Consider the following 17,592-nt stretch of genomic DNA (forward strand, 5'->3'; position numbering starts at 1 on the left):
TCAGTGCGATAATTTTTATTTTATTGAGACACTCAGATCATGTCTTACTGCCGACATTATTCTCCAGCCCCTGAGTCTGTCAGACATTTTGACGTCCCCGGATATATCCATACTGCACCGCCGCAGATGATTAGCGCATGCGTATGGCCACAATCCATAGGGCATCACTATCTCGCGCCCAGTAAGGGGCGGGGGAGCCGGTTTGGAGGAGAGATGGAAGGAGGGGGGGGGGGGGTTTGGGGTTTTAATTTTAAGTTTAAAACCTCGCCGGCTCTTTTTATGGCTAAATCCATAGCCGAAGCGTAGTGACCTAGGTCCGCCGCCACACATATCCTCCGGTATACTTAGCGCCTGCGCGCTGTTTTTATACCCCACAGGACCCACTGATGACATCACTGGCGGACACCTATTCCGATATTTCTGATCAAGTGTATCCGCCCGCCAGTGGCATGATCATGCACCTAGAGGATTGTGCGGACCTGCTGTTGATAGGAGGGTGTATGGGGCTATAAGAGCGGGACATATAACATTGATATCTTTATATTGCACATCGATCCATGCCGCTCCCCTATTACATCGGGAGACTCCAGACAGAAGTTAGACAAATGCACGGCTATTAAATTATTGACCCCTATCCAATACCCTTATTTTGACTGTGCTACAAAAAACAGGCATATGACAATTGGTCGTTCAGTCCCTTAGGTTCAAGACTCCCCATTCTAAATATCCATTCACACTCTCTCCTTAGAATGGTCTTATCTGTATTACCCCTTCTGGGGTTGATGTTGACCACCTCGATGACGGTAAAGGTCACACTCTTGACATCACCTCCATGATGGGTTTGTATATGCTTTGCTAGTGGGATATTAGAATGGATATTTAGAATGGGGAGTCTTGAACCTAAGGGACTGAACGACCAATTGTCATATGCCTGTTTTTTGTAGCACAGTCAAAATAAGGGTATTGGATAGGGGTCAATAATTTAATAGCCGTGCATTTGTCTAACTTCTGTCTGGAGTCTCCCGATGTAATAGGGGAGCGGCATGGATCGATGTGCAATATAAAGATATCAATGTTATATGTCCCGCTCTTATAGCCCCATACACCCTCCTATCAACAGCAGGTCCGCACAATCCTCTAGGTGCATGATCATGCCACTGGCGGGCGGATACACTTGATCAGAAATATCGGAATAGGTGTCCGCCAGTGATGTCATCAGTGGGTCCTGTGGGGTATAAAAACAGCGCGCAGGCGCTAAGTATACCGGAGGATATGTGTGGCGGCGGACCTAGGTCACTACGCTTCGGCTATGGATTTAGCCATAAAAAGAGCCGGCGAGGTTTTAAACTTAAAATTAAAACCCCAACCCCCCCCCCCTCCTTCCATCTCTCCTCCAAACCGGCTCCCCCGCCCCTTACTGGGCGCGAGATAGTGATGCCCTATGGATTGTGGCCATACGCATGCGCTAATCATCTGCGGCGGTGCAGTATGGATATATCCGGGGACGTCAAAATGTCTGACAGACTCAGGGGCTGGATAATAATGTTGGCAGTAAGACATGATCTGAGTGTCTCAATAAAATAAAAATTATCGCACTGATCATCCATGCGCAAGCGCAGTAAAACATTAAGAGATGTGTGTAGATAACAATGTCTTATGGATTGTGGTCATACGCATGCGCTAATTATCTGCGGCGGGGTAGTATGGCTCTATCCGGGGACGTCAAAATATCTAATAAATCTAGGGGACTGGGGACTTATGTCCGTGGTAAGGCATTGTCTGAGTGCCTCAATAAAACATACGTCATCACACTGATCATCCGTGCGCAAGCGCAGTAAAATATCGGGAGATGTGCGCAGCTGCAGGATTTGGGGCTGGAGCATGCGCAGTGAGAACAAGCGGGGGATAATCCGGAAGTGGCGCTGGTCGCTTAGCGCATCCCCGGAAGTGATGGGGCAGCGGGGACCTGGACGCCGGCCTGCCGCTGGCGGGGTCTCAGGCGAACCAGCAGGAGCAAGCGCAGTGACGCCGGACTCACCGGACATGCGCAGGTAGGGGGCGTGGCGATCTAGTCCACCACTATGGCGGCAGTGGGTTAAAAGAGCGGCTTTGCTGGGGATCACTCAGCCATGACACCGCATCAGGACACACGTCAGTGAATCTTGCCTCCTGAGGAGCCCGCGGAGGGCGAAACGCGTTGAGGCGCTGTGGTCTAGGGCAAAGGACGTACACAGGGAGATAAGTGCTCACAATGTATCATCTAGAGTTGTGATTACACTTGTACACATGCTTGGGTGACACTGGTCTGCGGGTTCAGCCAGGGTCAAGTGGATCGGCCATGACTGGCAGTATATACCTGTATGAGACTGTGCCCCTATAAGCACTCCCCGACAAATACGTCTGCATCGATGTGCCTTATGTGTTCTGCATGTTGTTTTTACTCTGTGGGGATCTAGTGTTCCCTTAGTACAGGAGCTTCTCTGTTTAGCCTGTAGTGGGCCCTAGGCTGTGGGTAGTGGGTGTCCCGTGGCTATCGTAGGGTGCCTTAGTAACCCAGGGACAGCCGCCGCGGAGTTGGGGCGCCACAACGCTCCCCCGTAGGGTGTCAACCTCCACAGCCAGGTAGGGTAGAAGCATAGTACTAATTAGGGATTCATAGTACCCCCCCAATTTTAACTTAGTGGTTTTTTTTTAGCACATTTTTTGTATTTGTTATTTTTGTCCGTTTTTTGCGGTGTGAACCAATACAGGTTCTTTGCTAATATGAATAAAGATTTGTTATTTTAGAATGCACTACTTAGCTTAATACGATTAATCCCCAATCCCCACAGTTTTAAGCGTGCCCTAAAAACTCATTTGTTCAGATTGGCCTACCACCTCAACGCATTAACCTAACTTATCCCTGTGTGGCCCATTCAAAAAAACAAACCATAATCCGGTTCCTCGCATCCTGTTCTCATACACTTTATGCAGTTATTAGCCCTCTGTGTCCGTACTGTTACATTATTAGGCAGTTAACTGGTTCATGCAGCTTTACATGAACACCCGAGCCTTACACTATGGCTGGTCCGAATAACTAAAGCAATTGTCACCATCCACCTCTCGTGTCTCCCCTTTTCCTCATAGATTGTAAGCTTGCGAGCAGGACCCTCATTCCTCTTGGTATCTATTTTGAACTGTGATTTCTGTTATGCTGTAATGTCTATTGTCTGTACAAGTCCCCTCTATAAGTTGTAAAGCGCTGCGGAATATGTTGGCGCTATATAAATAAAATTATTATTATATTATTATTATTATTTAAAATGTATGAATTGTGGAGCCCTAGAAAAAATATCTATGGAAAAGAAATTTTAAAAACATTCTTTAACAAAATACCTATCGTTATGCCGAAACCCGGGACCTTTAGATCTTCAGTCTAACGCTCTCCCAACTGAGCTATTTCGGCTGATGGTGGTCTACAATATTCAACAGTGTGAACTGAGGTTCAGAAAAGTTTCAGAAAAGAAAATTATTTTTATAAAAAACAGTAAGTTATAGTAGCATACTGAAAGTGATACAATATGGACAAGTCGGGGTATAGATAGTCACAGTTTGTTACAAGACCTTTTTATTATATTTAGAACAGACTAAAATACTAAATTTTACTGTACAGAGAAACGCCTTCAAGGGGACCTGTCCCAAGGTCAGAACTGGCCAGTTTTTGCACTTATTTTATTCCCACTGTTCCCTTGAGTTTCAAACCTTTTTTGCTTTTTTACAATTCTCCGTACAGGTCCTGAGATATGGGCATTTTTATTTAGTGATCATGTTTATGTCTTTTACAAGGGGGCGTTACTTGCAGGGTAATAATGCAGAGCAGCCTAAAGACACGCCGACAGAGAACCCTGTGAGCCACGCACCTTTGTAAAGGACATTAAAATAAGCACTAAACATAAAGATCCCAGATCTCTGGAACTGCATGGCAGATTAAAAAAAGAGAAATAATGAGAGGAGCAGCAGAAATAAAACAAGGGGGAAAATACGGAAACTCATGATCAGGTGATAGGTCATCTTTAACCCCTTCATCCCCCAAGCAACTTTTCAACTTCATGACCAGGCCACATTTTACAATTCTGACCAGTGTCACTTTATGAGTAAATAACTTTTGAGCGCTTCAATGGATCTCGATGATTCTGAGATATTTTTTCGTGATATATTGTACTTCATGATAGTGATAAAATTTCTGCTGGGTCAGCTGATGTGGGTGGCGACCACTCCCACCATCCTTCAAGAGGTCACCTGATGCATCAGCTGACTGTCAGTGTTAGATCATTCTGCAGTGACCAAGCTGGGAGAAGGAGCTTGCTGGGAGCAGTTGTTCTTCAGCTGAGTCCGGTGAATCTGGTGTTTCATTCCTGCTGTGCTTTGCAGCAGTGAGCTAAGTGTTGTTTTCCTTTACCTTGTCTGTCATACCTTCCCTTTGTGTTTTATTAGTGTAGCGGTTGGACCAGTGTCCTCACTTGCCAATTCCTAACTTAGGGATATGTGCAGGGCAAGCGAGGGTTAAGTATCCTGCTCGGCGACAGGTTGAAAGAACCTGTATAGGGACGTCAGGGAGATCAGGGCACATCCTTAGGAGAGTGCAGGAGGTGTCCATTTCTATGTTCCCTATCGCAGGGCCCACCATTGTAATTGTGTCCCCAGTGTTCCCTTGTTTGTTGTGCAGTTGGTGACTGACTTACGGTTGGGTCGTTTCATACCGGGTCAGCCACTTTCCTGACATTAACATTAACCCTGCCTTAGATTTTCTAGCAAGATATTAACTCCTTGTAGAAGAGTCGATAATACAATCAGCAGTCCTGGAATTTATAGTGTACTAGCTGAAGAGCCCTGCATTGCCCAAGCACAGAAACAAACTGTGGTTACTTATAACAAATTATAATGATTATCCTCCATCCCATAGTCCCGTGCCCATATTCCCATCATACATATTGTTCATTTCATAGTCCTGTGCCCATATTCCCATCATACATATCCTGCATCCAATAGTCCCGTGCCCATATTCCCATCATACATATCCTGCATCCAATAGTCCTGTGCCCATATTCCCATCATACATATCCTGCATCCAATAGTCCCGTGCCCATATTCCCATCATACATATCCTCCATCCCATAGTCCCGTGCCCATATTCCCATCATACATATCCTTCATCCCATAGTTCTGTGCTCATATTCTCAACAGACATATCTTTCATGTTATAGTCCCGTGCCCATATATCCATCATACATCCTCCATCCCATAGTTCCCTGCCCATATACCCATTATGACATCATCTTTGCCATGGCAACCATTCAGACATCATTGTTGCCATGGCAATCTATTATGACATCATCGTCACCATGGCAACCTTTATGACATAACTGTCACCATTGCAACCTATAATGACACCATTGTCGCCATGGCAATCTTTATGATATCATCATCGCCATGGCACTATTATGACATCATGACATCATCGTCGATACACACACAAATACACACATACACTCATTTTTATATATATAGATATATAAATGACAATCACTGGCAAAGTAAAAGAAACTCACTCTTAGTACAAATATTACACTTAACATAATGGAGACCATAAAGAAATGTTTTAAGAAAAAAAAAATGTGATGCTTTCATGAACCACCCCAGATGGGACTCGAACCCACAATCCCTGGCTTAGGAGGCCAGTGCCTTATCCATTAGGCCACTGGGGCTTATGGCATTTATTTGCACACATAACGTGGACTGTGTGTTTGCTCCAGGGACCGAGCTCCACAGGAGACTGGTGGGAAAGGTCGGTCAGGTTCCTTTTAGATTACATTACCACCAAACACATTATACTTATGAACTGTTAGTTGTTTAGCGCAGAAATTATCCAATTCCTGCGTGTTCCTTATCTATGAAAAGCTGATCTATCTTTGAGGTGTGTACATTAGCTACAGGTGTTAGCGCACATAACTGCACTCTAAGATAAGGAATGTGATCAGACAGGTCGTGATTATCCACAAGGTATGGGGTCTGATCGCAGTATAGAAAGGGTTAGACTTTGTGATATTCTCATTACGGTATACTATATAAACGACAGAGATAGGGTTAAAGGTGTCACACAAATAAATATTATTTAGCTTTCAATTCCTTAGGTGCCTGTAAGAAACCATTGTAGGCTGAAATTAGTTAAAGGAGTGTTAGACAGAAGAGCTGAAGGTTCCAGGTTTTGCTGCTTACAAATATAAATGCCATTATGCAATGTAACATGAATTAATCAGTAACAGGAGAGAAGCTGAGGAACCTCATGGCAGAAAAAAACTGATGTCAGAAGTGGGATTCGAACCCACGCCTCCAGAGGAGACTGCGACCTGAACGCAGCGCCTTAGACCGCTCGGCCATCCTGACTTCACTAATTTCCCTTTATTAACTGTTTGTGAACCAGATGGTAGAAAGATGATCATTGCTTTTGAGGTATAGCAATGTATCATAATTTATTTTCATTATTGATAATTAACCCTTTAGTGACAGAGACACTTTTGAGCTTAATGACCAAGCCCAATTTTTCCAATGTGACAAGTGTCACTTTATGCATTAATAACTCTGCAATGTTTCAGCATATCATAATCATTTTGCAAGTGTCTGTTTGTGACATATTGTCCTTTATGTTAGCAGTAAATTTAGGTCAACATGTTTTTAGCCTTTTTCTGAAAATATCTATAGTTTTGTGTCTAAAATTTTGGGAAATTAGACATTTTAACACTTTGACTGTTTTTATCCTTAAGCCAGATAGTCACATCACACAAAATCTATCTATATAATCGTCTAAAGGGTACTTCCGTCTGTCTGTCTGTCTGTCACGGAAATCCCGCGTCGCTGATTGGTCGCGGCTGCAGCCCGCCGAGAATTAGTCCCTCCCTACTTCCGTCCAGTCAGTGCTCGGCGCCCGCACCATACTCCCCTCCAGTCAGTCCTCACACAGGGTTAATGGCACGCATAACGCACTTCGTTAATGCTTCTATTAACCCTGTGTGACCAACTTTTTACTATTGATGCTGCCTATGCAGCATCAATAGTAAAAAAATCTAATGTTAAAAATAATAATAAAAAAAAAACCTGCTGTTCTCACCTTCTGTCAACCGCCGATGCGCACGCGGCTGCCTCCAGCTTCCGTTCCCAGAGATGCATTGTGAAATTACCCAGAATACTTAGCGGTCTCGCTAAGTCTCAGTTATATACTGCGTGGCCTGTGTTATATACTGCGTGGCCTGTGTTATATACTGCGTGGCCTGTGCTATATACTGCTTGGGCTGTGCTATATACTGCGTGGCCTGTGTTATATACTGCGTGGCCTGTGTTATATACTGTGTGGGCTTTGTTATATACAGCGTGTCCATGAACATGTCCATGCTCAACTTTCCACCCACCTCTCATCTAATGCTCTCCTTGACAACCTCCAATCTGGCTTCCGCCCCCACCACTCCACCGAAACTGCCCTGACAAAAATTACTAATGACTTAGTCACAGCCAAAGCTAACAGACAGTTCACCATCCTCCTCCTTCTTGACCTGTCTTCTGCTTTCGACACAGTCGATCACTGCCTACTGCTACAGATTCTTTCTTCCCTTGGCATCAAAGACCTTGCCCTGTCCTGGATTGCCTCATACCTATCCAACCGCACATTTAGCGTTTCCCATTCCCACACTACCTCCTCATCCCGCCCTCTCTCTGTTGGAGTCCCCCAAGGCTCTGTCCTAGGGCCCCTACTTTTTTTCCATCTATACCCTTGACCTAGGACAACTCATGAAGTCCCATGGCTTCCAGTACCACCTGTATGCAGACGACTCTCAGATCTACCTCTCTGGCCCAGATGTCACCTCCCTGCTGTCCAGAATCCCAAAGTGTCTGTCAGCCATATCCTACTTCTTCACCTCTCGCTTCCTAAATCTCAATGTAGACAAAACCGAATTCATAATCTTTTTCCCACCTCACGTATCCCCCCTACCCGATCTTTCTATTATGGTAAACGACATCACGCTCTCTCCCGCACCTGAAATCTGCTGCCTCGGGGTAACTCTCGACTCTGCCCTGTCCTTCAAACCTCACGTTCAAGCTCTTGCCACCTCCTGTCGCCTCCAACTCAAAAATATTGCCAGAATCCGTTCCTTCCTCAGCCCACAATCTACCAAAACACTTATGCATGCCCTCATCATCTCATACCTCGATTACTGCAACACCCTCCTCTGTGGCCTGCCAGCTAACTCTCTTGCACCACTCCAGTCTGTCCTCAACTCTGCTGCCCGGCTAATCCACCTCTCTCCTCGCTACTCCCCTGCTTCTCCCCTCTGCAAATCCCTCAACTGGCTCCCAATTCCCCAACAAATCCAGTTCAAACTACTAACACTAATCTACAAAACCATCCACAACCTGTCCCCTCCCTATATCTCTGAACTAATCTCCCCTAATATCTTCCCTCACGTAATCTTCGATCCTCCCAAGACCTCCTACTCTCCTCCACACTTATTCGTTCCTCACACAACCGCCTCCAAGATTTCTCCCGAACATCCCCCATCCACTGGAATTCCATGCCTCAACATGTCCGAATATCCACCACCCTCGGATCCTTCAGACGGAACCTGAAAACCCATCTCTTCAAGAAAGCCTACAGCCTACAATAATCATGACACCGCCTCACCGCCGCCGCCAGAGCCGCTGCCTCACCGCCGCCGCCAGAGTGGGCTGTGTTATATACTGCGTGGGCTGCGTTATATACTGCGTGGCCCTTGCTATACATTATGTGGGCTGTGTTATATACTACGTGGCTGTGTTCTATACTGCATGGCTGCTATATACTACGTGGCTCCTATATACTATGTGGCCTGTGCTATATACTATGTGGCTGCTATATGCATACATACATATTCTAGAATACCCGATGCATTCGAATCGGGTCACCATCTAGTAGTCAATAAATAACATTTCCCATATTTCTATTTTACTTTCTATGTCTATTTCTGCATCATTTTTGTAAACCGCTTTTTATTTTGTTTAAATGTTAGAAGGGTTAAACGTTTGCAGCAAATTTTCATTCTTTTTCAAAAACTATTATTATTTTAATATTGATTTTGAATCCCTTACAGGCTAAGCTAATTTTGAGCTTAGTGACCAAAAAGCATCTTTGAGGAGACAATTTTTTTTCCTCTAGCAAAATGGCGCCGGCGGCTCCTGCGCTGTAGCATCTGTTGGCGATCCGATAGATGCTCCTGGGCAGGCACTGTCGGCACCATTTTGACAGAGTTTTTTTTTCTGAATAAATTTATATCACCAAATAAAATAAATAAGTGCACATTATACATGCAATCATGCTACAGCGCAAGTGCCGCCAGCGCTATGTTGATGAAGATAATTTTTCCCCCCCACAATAATATATGACAAATCATGAATAAATACATGCAAATTATCCATTGTACCATCCTACAGCGCCAGCACATGCATGATGAATGTACTTTTTTCGTTTCTAGACAATATTTTATGCAGTATGTAAAATAGGGGGCAGGTCACTGCAGGATCACTGACCAGTCATAAGCCCATACAGATGCAAATGTAAGCATAGAATCACATATAGCCCCACCCACACACCTCCCAAAGCCCCACCCACACACCTCCCAAAGCCCTGCCCACAGCCCCGCCTGTTATGGCTGGCAATCAGGCAACACAGCGTGCAGTAATCAGCGCACATACAGAGATCTGGCAATAACCAAAAACAATAGGACGAGCTCTGAGACGTGGAATCTCTGTAGACTGCAGTACCTGATCTATCCTCACACAACTATAAGCAGCAGTGGATTGCGCCTATCACTACCTATGCAACTCGGCACTGCCTGAGGAGCTGACTAGCCTGAAGATAGAAATACAAGCCTGACTTACCTCAGAGAAATACCCCAAAGGAATAGGCAGCCCCCCACATATAATGACTGTTAGCAAGATGAAAAGACAAACGTAGGAATGAAATAGATTCAGCAAAGTGAGGCCCGATATTCTAGACAGAGCGAGGATAGCAAAGAGAACTATGCAGTCTACAAAAAACCCTAAAACGAAAACCACGCAAAGGGGCAAAAAGACCCACCGTGCCGAACTAACAGCACGGCGGTGCACCCCTTTGCTTCTCAGAGCTTCCAGCAAAAGTTAATAGCAAGCTGGACAGAAAAAAACAGAAAACAAACTAGAAGCACTTATCTAGCAGAGCAGCAGGCCCAAGGAAAGATGCAGTAGCTCAGATCCAACACTGGAACATTGACAAGGAGCAAGGAAGACAGACTCAGGTGGAGCTAAATAGCAAGGCAGCCAACGAGCTCACCAAAACACCTGAGGGAGGAAGCCCAGAGACTGCAATACCACTTGTGACCACAGAAGTGAACTCAGCCACAGAATTCACAACACCCGCCACAGGCCGCCACAGAGCACGAGGATCTCATTAACTGAAAGTTGCAAAGATTTTGAATGGTTACCCTTGTCCAATATTGTTTATTTGATTAGTTAGATGCAAATAAAGATTAAACAACAACCACAAGACAGATTTCATCACCCAGATATCATTGGTCAAAATAGACTCTGGAAACATCAAATAGTTTTCAGCGTGTCAAAAAAACTCATGCTTGGCTGGTTTACTAGCAGGGACTGAGCCACGATCCAGAATAGTCAGACTGTCAGGTCCTTGTCGGCTTCTCCCAGCGTGCTGCCCGGGGTTTACTTGTTCCCTCACTGCTCCAGTCTCTATAGCGCCTGCTGCCCTTATACATCAGAGATCAGAGAATGGATCCTTGTTCCATCATTGCATTCACCTGTATCTTCCTCTATGATACAGATACAGCTCATAGTGTGATACCGGGCAGGGGGGCTGGCACTGGCAGTGGACTCCCGACTCACAGGCCTGATAGCAGACATGTAGTTTGCCACTATTACTGGTACACCACTGAATTCACGCTAAGAACTTGCTCACACAATGCTTTCACCAAACAAAAAGGAAAATGCAGTAAAACTCCTGAGTTTTACTATATTTTTTTTAAATTTGCAACAATAAAATGCTTTGGGAACACATCATGTAAACACAGCCTTATACTTTATTTTTATGATATTCAAATTAGTAAAGTAATTAAACCATATTTTCTTTGTTTTCTTTGCTGCGATGTTTATTCCTTATAACACAAAATACTAATAAAAAAACAACAAATCTATAGATCCCTGTATCAGGAAAAAGTAAAATTGGGAATTTTAGCCTTTCATTAGAAAGTATCATATACATGTTAGGATTTTTTATAAGTTTAGATTTGATTTGTAAATAACAATTAGTAATGAAACGTTGCAGTCGTCATATTGGCCACTAGATGTCAGTATCACATACACATGTTACAGACTTTTAAACCGCGATTACAATTTTTAAGGTTATGATATTATGTGTTTAAAATATATGAATTGTGGAGACCTAGAAAAAATATCTATGCAAAAGAAAATTTTAAAATATTCTTTAACAAAATACCAATCCTTATGCCGAAACCCGGGATCGAACCAGGGACCTTTAGATCTTCAGTCTAACGCTCTCCCAACTGAGCTATTTCGGCTGATGGGGGTCTTCAATATTCCACAGTGTGAACTGAGGTACAGAAGAGTTTCAGAAAAGAAAATTATTTTTATATCATCAATAGTTCTGAAGATTTATCGTCCTGGTGGAAAAACAGTAAGTTATAGTAGCATATTGAAAGTGATACAATAGTGGACAAGTCGGGGTATAGATAGTCACAATTTATTACAATACCTTTTTATTATATTTAGAACAGACTAAAATACTAAATTTTACTGTACAGAGAAACGCCTTCAAGAGGACCTGTCCCAAGGTCAGAACTGGCCAGTTTTTGCACTTATTTTAGTCCCACTGTTCCCTTGAGTTTACTACTTTTTAGCTTTTTTACAATTCTCCATACAGTTCCTGAGATACAGGCATTTTTATTTACTGATCATGTTTATGTCTTTTACAAGGAGGCGTTACTTGCAGGGTAATAATGTAATAAAGAGTAAAGGGGAATAAAGCTGAACAATCTCATGGCAGAAAAAACTGATGTCAGAAGTGGGATTCGAACCCACGCCTCCAGAGGAGACTGTGCCCTGAACGCAGCGCCTTAGACCGCTCGGCCATCCTGACTTCACTGAATTCTCTGTTATTAACTGTTTGTGAACCAGATGGTAGAGAGATGATCATTGCTTTGGATGTATAGCAATGTATCATAATTTATTTTTATTATTGATCATTAACCCTTTAGTGACAGAGACACTTTTGAGCTTAATGACTAGTGTTGAGCATTCCGATACCGCAAGTATCGGGTATCGGCCGATACTTGCGGTATCGGAATTCCGATACCGAGATCCGATACTTTTGTGGTATCGGGTATCGGTATCGGATACATAGAGATGTGTAAAATAAAGAATTAAAATAAAAAATATTGATATATTTACCTCTCCGGCGGCCCCTGGTGAGTCCGCGGGTAACCGGCAGGCTTCGTTGTTCAAAATCAGCGCTTTTAGGACCTGAGAATCACGTCCCGGCTTCTGATTGGTCGCGGGCCGCCCATGTGACCGCCACGCGACCAATCACAAGCCGCGACGTCACCGCAAGCTATTAGCGCGCTCATTTTTGAAAAATGAGCGCGTTAATGACTTTCAAAGACGTAGCGGCTTGTGATTAAAAAAGAGCGCGTTAATAGCTTGCGGTGACGTCGCGGCTTGTGATTGGTCGCGTGGCGGTCACATGGGCGGCCCGCGACCAATCACAAGCCGCTACGTCTTTGAAAGTCATTAACGCGCTCATTTTTCAAAAATGAGCGCGCTAATAGCTTGCGGTGACGTCGCGGCTTGTGATTGGTCGCGTGGCGGTCACATGGGCGGCCCGCGACCAATCAGAAGCCGGGACGTGATTCTCAGGTCCTAAAAGCGCTGATTTTGAACAAAGAAGCCTGCCGGTTACACGCGCTGAGTTCAGGGGCCGCCGGAGAGGTAAATATATCAATATTTTTTATTTTAATTCTTTATTTTACACATCCCTATGGATCCCAGGGCCTGAAGGAGAGTTTCCTCTCCTTCAGACCCTGGGAACCATGAGAATACCTTCCGATACTTGATGTCCCATTGACTTGTATTGGTATCGGATATCGGTATCGGCGATATCCGATATTTTTCGGGTATCGGCCGATACTATCCGATACCGATACTTTCAAGTATCGGACGGTATCGCTCAACACTATTAATGACCAAGCCCAATTTTTCCAATGTGACAAGTGTCACTTTATGCATTAATAACTCTGCAATGTTTCAACATATCACAATCATTTTGCAAGTGTCTGTTTGTGACATATTGTCCTTTATGTTAGCAGTAAATTTAGGTCAGCATGTTTTTAGCCTTTTTCTGAAAATATCTATAGTTTTGTGTCTAAAATTTTGGGAAATTAGACATTTTAACACTTTAACTGTTTTTATCCTTAAGCCAGATAGTCACATCACACAAAATCTATCTATATAATCGTCTAAAGGGTACTTCCGTCTGTCTGTCTGTCACGGAAATACCGCGTCGCTGATTGGTCGCAGCCGCAACTCGGCTGAGAATTAGTCCCTCCCTACTTCCGTCCAGTCAGTGCCCGGCGCCCGCTCCATACTCCCCTCCAGTCAGTGCTCACACAGGGTTAATGGCAACGTTAACGGTCCGCATAACGCACTTCGTTAACGCTGCTATTAACCCTGTGTGACCAACTTTTTACTATTGATGCTGTCTATGCAGCATCAATAGTAAAAAATTTAATGTTAAAAACAATTAAAAAAAAACAAACCTGCTGTTCTCACCTTCAGTCAACCGCCGATGCGCATGCGGCAGCCGCCAGCTTCTGTTCCCAGAGATGCATTGCAAAATTACCCAGAAGACTTAGCGGTCTAATGAGACCGCTAAGTCATCAGGGTAATTTCGCAATTCATCTCTGGTAACGGAAGCTGGCGGGAGCCACACGCGCATCGGGACAGCTTCGCTGAACGCCGGAGGGTGAGTATATAACTATTTTTTATTTTAATTATTTTTTCTATATACTACATGGGCTGTGTTATACACTGCCTGGCTGCTATTTACTGCATGGGCTGTGTTATATACTGTGTGGGCTGTGCTATAAATTATGCGGGCTGTGTTATATATTGCGTCGCTGCTATATACTATGTGGGCAGTGTTATATACTACGTGAGCAGTGTTATACACTGCGTTGGCTGTGTTACATACTGTGTGGCCACTGTTATATACTACGTGGCCACTGTTATATACTGCGTGGCCACTGTTATATACTGCGTGGCCTGTGTTATATACTGCGTGGGCTGTGCTATATACTGCGTGGCCTGTGTTATATACTGCGTGGCTTGTGCTATATACTGCATGGGCTGTGTTATATACTGCGTGGGCTGTGTTATATACTGCGTGGCTGTGTTATATACTGCGTGCCCTGTGTTATATACTGCGTGGCTGTGTTATATACTGCGTGGGCTGAGCTATATTTTACTTGGGCTCTGTTATATATTGCGTGGGCTGTGTTTTATACTGCGTGGGCTGTGCTATATGCTGTGTGTGCTGTGTTTTATACTGCGTGGGCTGTGCTATATGCTGCATGTGCTGTGTTATATACTGTGTGGGCTGTGTTATATACTGTGTGGGCTGTGTTTTATATTATGTGGGCTGTGTTATATACTGCATGGGCTATGCTAAATGCTGCATGTGCTGTATTATATGCTGCATGTGCTGTGTTATATACTGCGTGGGCTGTGTTATATGCTACGTGTGCTGTGCTATATATTACATGGGCTGTGATATATACCAGGTGGCTGTGTTATATACTGTGTGCCCTGTGTTATATACTGCGTGGTTGTGTTATATACTGGATGGGCTGTGCTATATTTTATGTGGGCTGTGTTATATATTGCGTTGGCTGTGTTTTATACTGCGTGGGCTGGCTATATGCTGCATGTGCTGTGTTATATACTGCGTGGGCTGTGTTATATACTGTGTGGGCTGTGTTTTATATTACGTGTGCTGAGATATATACGGCGTGGGCTGTGTTATATACTGCATGGGCTGTGTTTTATATTATGTGGGCTGTGTTATATACTGCATGGGCTGTGCTAAATTCTGCATGTGCTGTGTTATATGCTGCGTGTGCTTTGTTATATACTGTACTGCGTGGGCTGTGTTATATGCTGCATGTGCTGTGCTATATATTACGTGGGCTGTGTTATATACTACGTGGCTGTGCTATATATTACATGGGCTGTGTCAAAATAGTCAATAAATAACATTTCCCATATTTCTATTTTACTTTCTATGTCTATTTCTGCATCATTTTTGTAAACCTCTTTTTATTTTGTTTAGAAGTTAGAAGGGATAAATGTTTGCAGCAAATTTTCATTCTTTTTCAAGAACTATTATTACCGTATATACTCGAGTATAAGCCGAGATTTTCAGCCCAAATTTTTGGGCTGAAAGTGCCCCCCTTGGCTTATACTCGAGTCACGGTAGCGGTGGGGTCGGCGGGTGAGGGGGAGAGGGCGCTGAGGTATACTTACCTAGTCCCAGCGATCCTCGCGCTGTCCCTGCCGTCCCACGGGCTTCGGCGCTGCAGCTTCTTCCTCTCTTCACCGGTCACGTGGGACCGCTCATTAGAAAAATGAATAGGCGGCTCCACCTCCCATAGGGGCGGAGCCGCCTATTCATTTCTCTAATCAGCGGTGCTGGTGACCGCTGATAGAGAAAGAAGCTGCGGCACCGAAGACAGCTGTGACAGGCGGGGACAGCGCGATGATCGCCAGGACTAGGTGAGTATGTTATATTCACCTGTCCACGTTCCAGCCGCCGGGCGCCGATCCATCTTCCCGGTGTCTATCTGCGCTCTGACTGTTCAGGTCAGAGGGCGCGATGACGCACTAGTGTGCGCGGCGCCCTCTGCCTGATCAGTCAGAGCAGAGAAACGCCGGGACTGGACGCTGGGAGCTGCAATCAGCGAGGTGAGTATGGCTTTTTCTTTTTTTAATTGCAGCAGCAGCGGCCATGGCACAGACTTATACCAAGCATCTATGGGGCAATATGAGCGCAGCAGAGCACAGTATGGGGCAGATATGGGGATATATGAACGCAGCAGAGCACAGTATGGGGCAGATATGGGGATATATGAACGCAGCAGAGCACAGTATGGGGCAGATATGGGGATATATGAACGCAGCAGAGCACAGTATGGGGCAGATATGGGGATATATGAACGCAGCAGAGCACAGTATGGGGCAGATATGGGGATATATGAACGCAGCAGAGCACAGTATGGGGCAGATATGGGGATATATGAACGCAGCAGAGCACAGTATGGGGCAGATATGGGGATATATGAACGCAGCGAAGCACAGTATGGGGCAGATACGGGGATATATGAACGCAGCAGAGCACAGTATGGGGCAGATACGGGGATATATGAACGCAGCAGAGCACAGTATGGGGCAGATATGGGGATATATGAACGCAGCAGAGCACAGTATGGGGCAGATATGGGGATATATGAACGCAGCAGAGCACAGTATGGGGCAGATATGGGGATATATGAACGCAGCAGAGCACAGTATGGGGCAGATATGGGGATATATGAACGCAGCAGAGCACAGTATGGGGCAGATATGGGGATATATGAACGCAGCAGAGCACAGTATGGGGCAGATATGGGGATATATGAACGCAGCAGAGCACAGTATGGGGCAGATATGGGGATATATGAACGCAGCAGAGCACAGTATGGGGCAGATATGGGGATATATGAGCGCAACAGAGCACAGTATGGGGCAGATATGGGGAGATATGAACGCAGCAGAGCACAGTATGGGGCAGATATGGGGAGATATGAACGCAGCAGAGCACAGTATGGGGCAGATATGGGGATATATGAACGCAGCAGAGCACAGTATGGGGCAGATATGGGGATATATGAATGCAGCAGAGCACAGTATGGGGCAGATATGGGGATATATGAACGCAGCAGAGCACAGTATGGGGCAGATATGGGGATATATGAACGCAGCAGAGCACAGTATGGGGCAGATATGGGGATATATGAACGCAGCAGAGCACAGTATGGGGCAGATATGGGGATATATGAACGCAGCAGAGCACAGTATGGGGCAGATATGGGGATATATGAACGCAGCAGAGCACAGTATGGGGCAGATATGGGGATATATGAACGCAGCTACTGATGTCTCAATTAATTTTACTTTTATTGGTATCTATTTTTATTTTTGAAATTCACCGGTAGTTGCTGCATTTCCACCCTAGGCTTATACTCGAGTCAATAAGTTTTCCCAGTTTTTTGTGGCAAAATTAGGGGGGTCGGCTTATACTCGGGTCGGCTTATACTCGAGTATATACGGTACTTTAATATTGATTTTGAATCCCTTACAGGCTAAGCTAATTTTGAGCTTAGTTACAAGAAAGCATCTTTGAGGAGACAATTTTTTCCCTCTAGCAAA

At 44.7% G+C, this 17,592-nt stretch overlaps 4 non-coding genes across 4 annotated transcripts; all 4 read right to left on the reverse strand.

Annotated features, from left to right (window-relative positions):
• Positions 1-5,671: 5,671 nt before the first annotated feature.
• On the reverse strand, positions 5,672-5,744 carry TRNAR-CCU (transfer RNA arginine (anticodon CCU)). The gene has a single exon. It is a non-coding gene; the product is annotated as a tRNA-Arg (tRNA).
• A 596-nt stretch (positions 5,745-6,340) lies between these two features.
• TRNAL-CAG (transfer RNA leucine (anticodon CAG)) lies at positions 6,341-6,423 on the reverse strand. The gene has a single exon. It is a non-coding gene; the product is annotated as a tRNA-Leu (tRNA).
• A 5,137-nt stretch (positions 6,424-11,560) lies between these two features.
• On the reverse strand, positions 11,561-11,633 carry TRNAF-GAA (transfer RNA phenylalanine (anticodon GAA)). The gene has a single exon. It is a non-coding gene; the product is annotated as a tRNA-Phe (tRNA).
• A 495-nt stretch (positions 11,634-12,128) lies between these two features.
• TRNAL-CAG (transfer RNA leucine (anticodon CAG)) lies at positions 12,129-12,211 on the reverse strand. The gene has a single exon. It is a non-coding gene; the product is annotated as a tRNA-Leu (tRNA).
• Between the last annotated feature and the right edge of the window lie 5,381 nt (positions 12,212-17,592).

The sequence above is a fragment of the Ranitomeya imitator genome, chromosome 10 (genome assembly GCF_032444005.1).
Source record: "Ranitomeya imitator isolate aRanImi1 chromosome 10, aRanImi1.pri, whole genome shotgun sequence".
Taxonomy (NCBI): domain Eukaryota; kingdom Metazoa; phylum Chordata; class Amphibia; order Anura; family Dendrobatidae; genus Ranitomeya; species Ranitomeya imitator.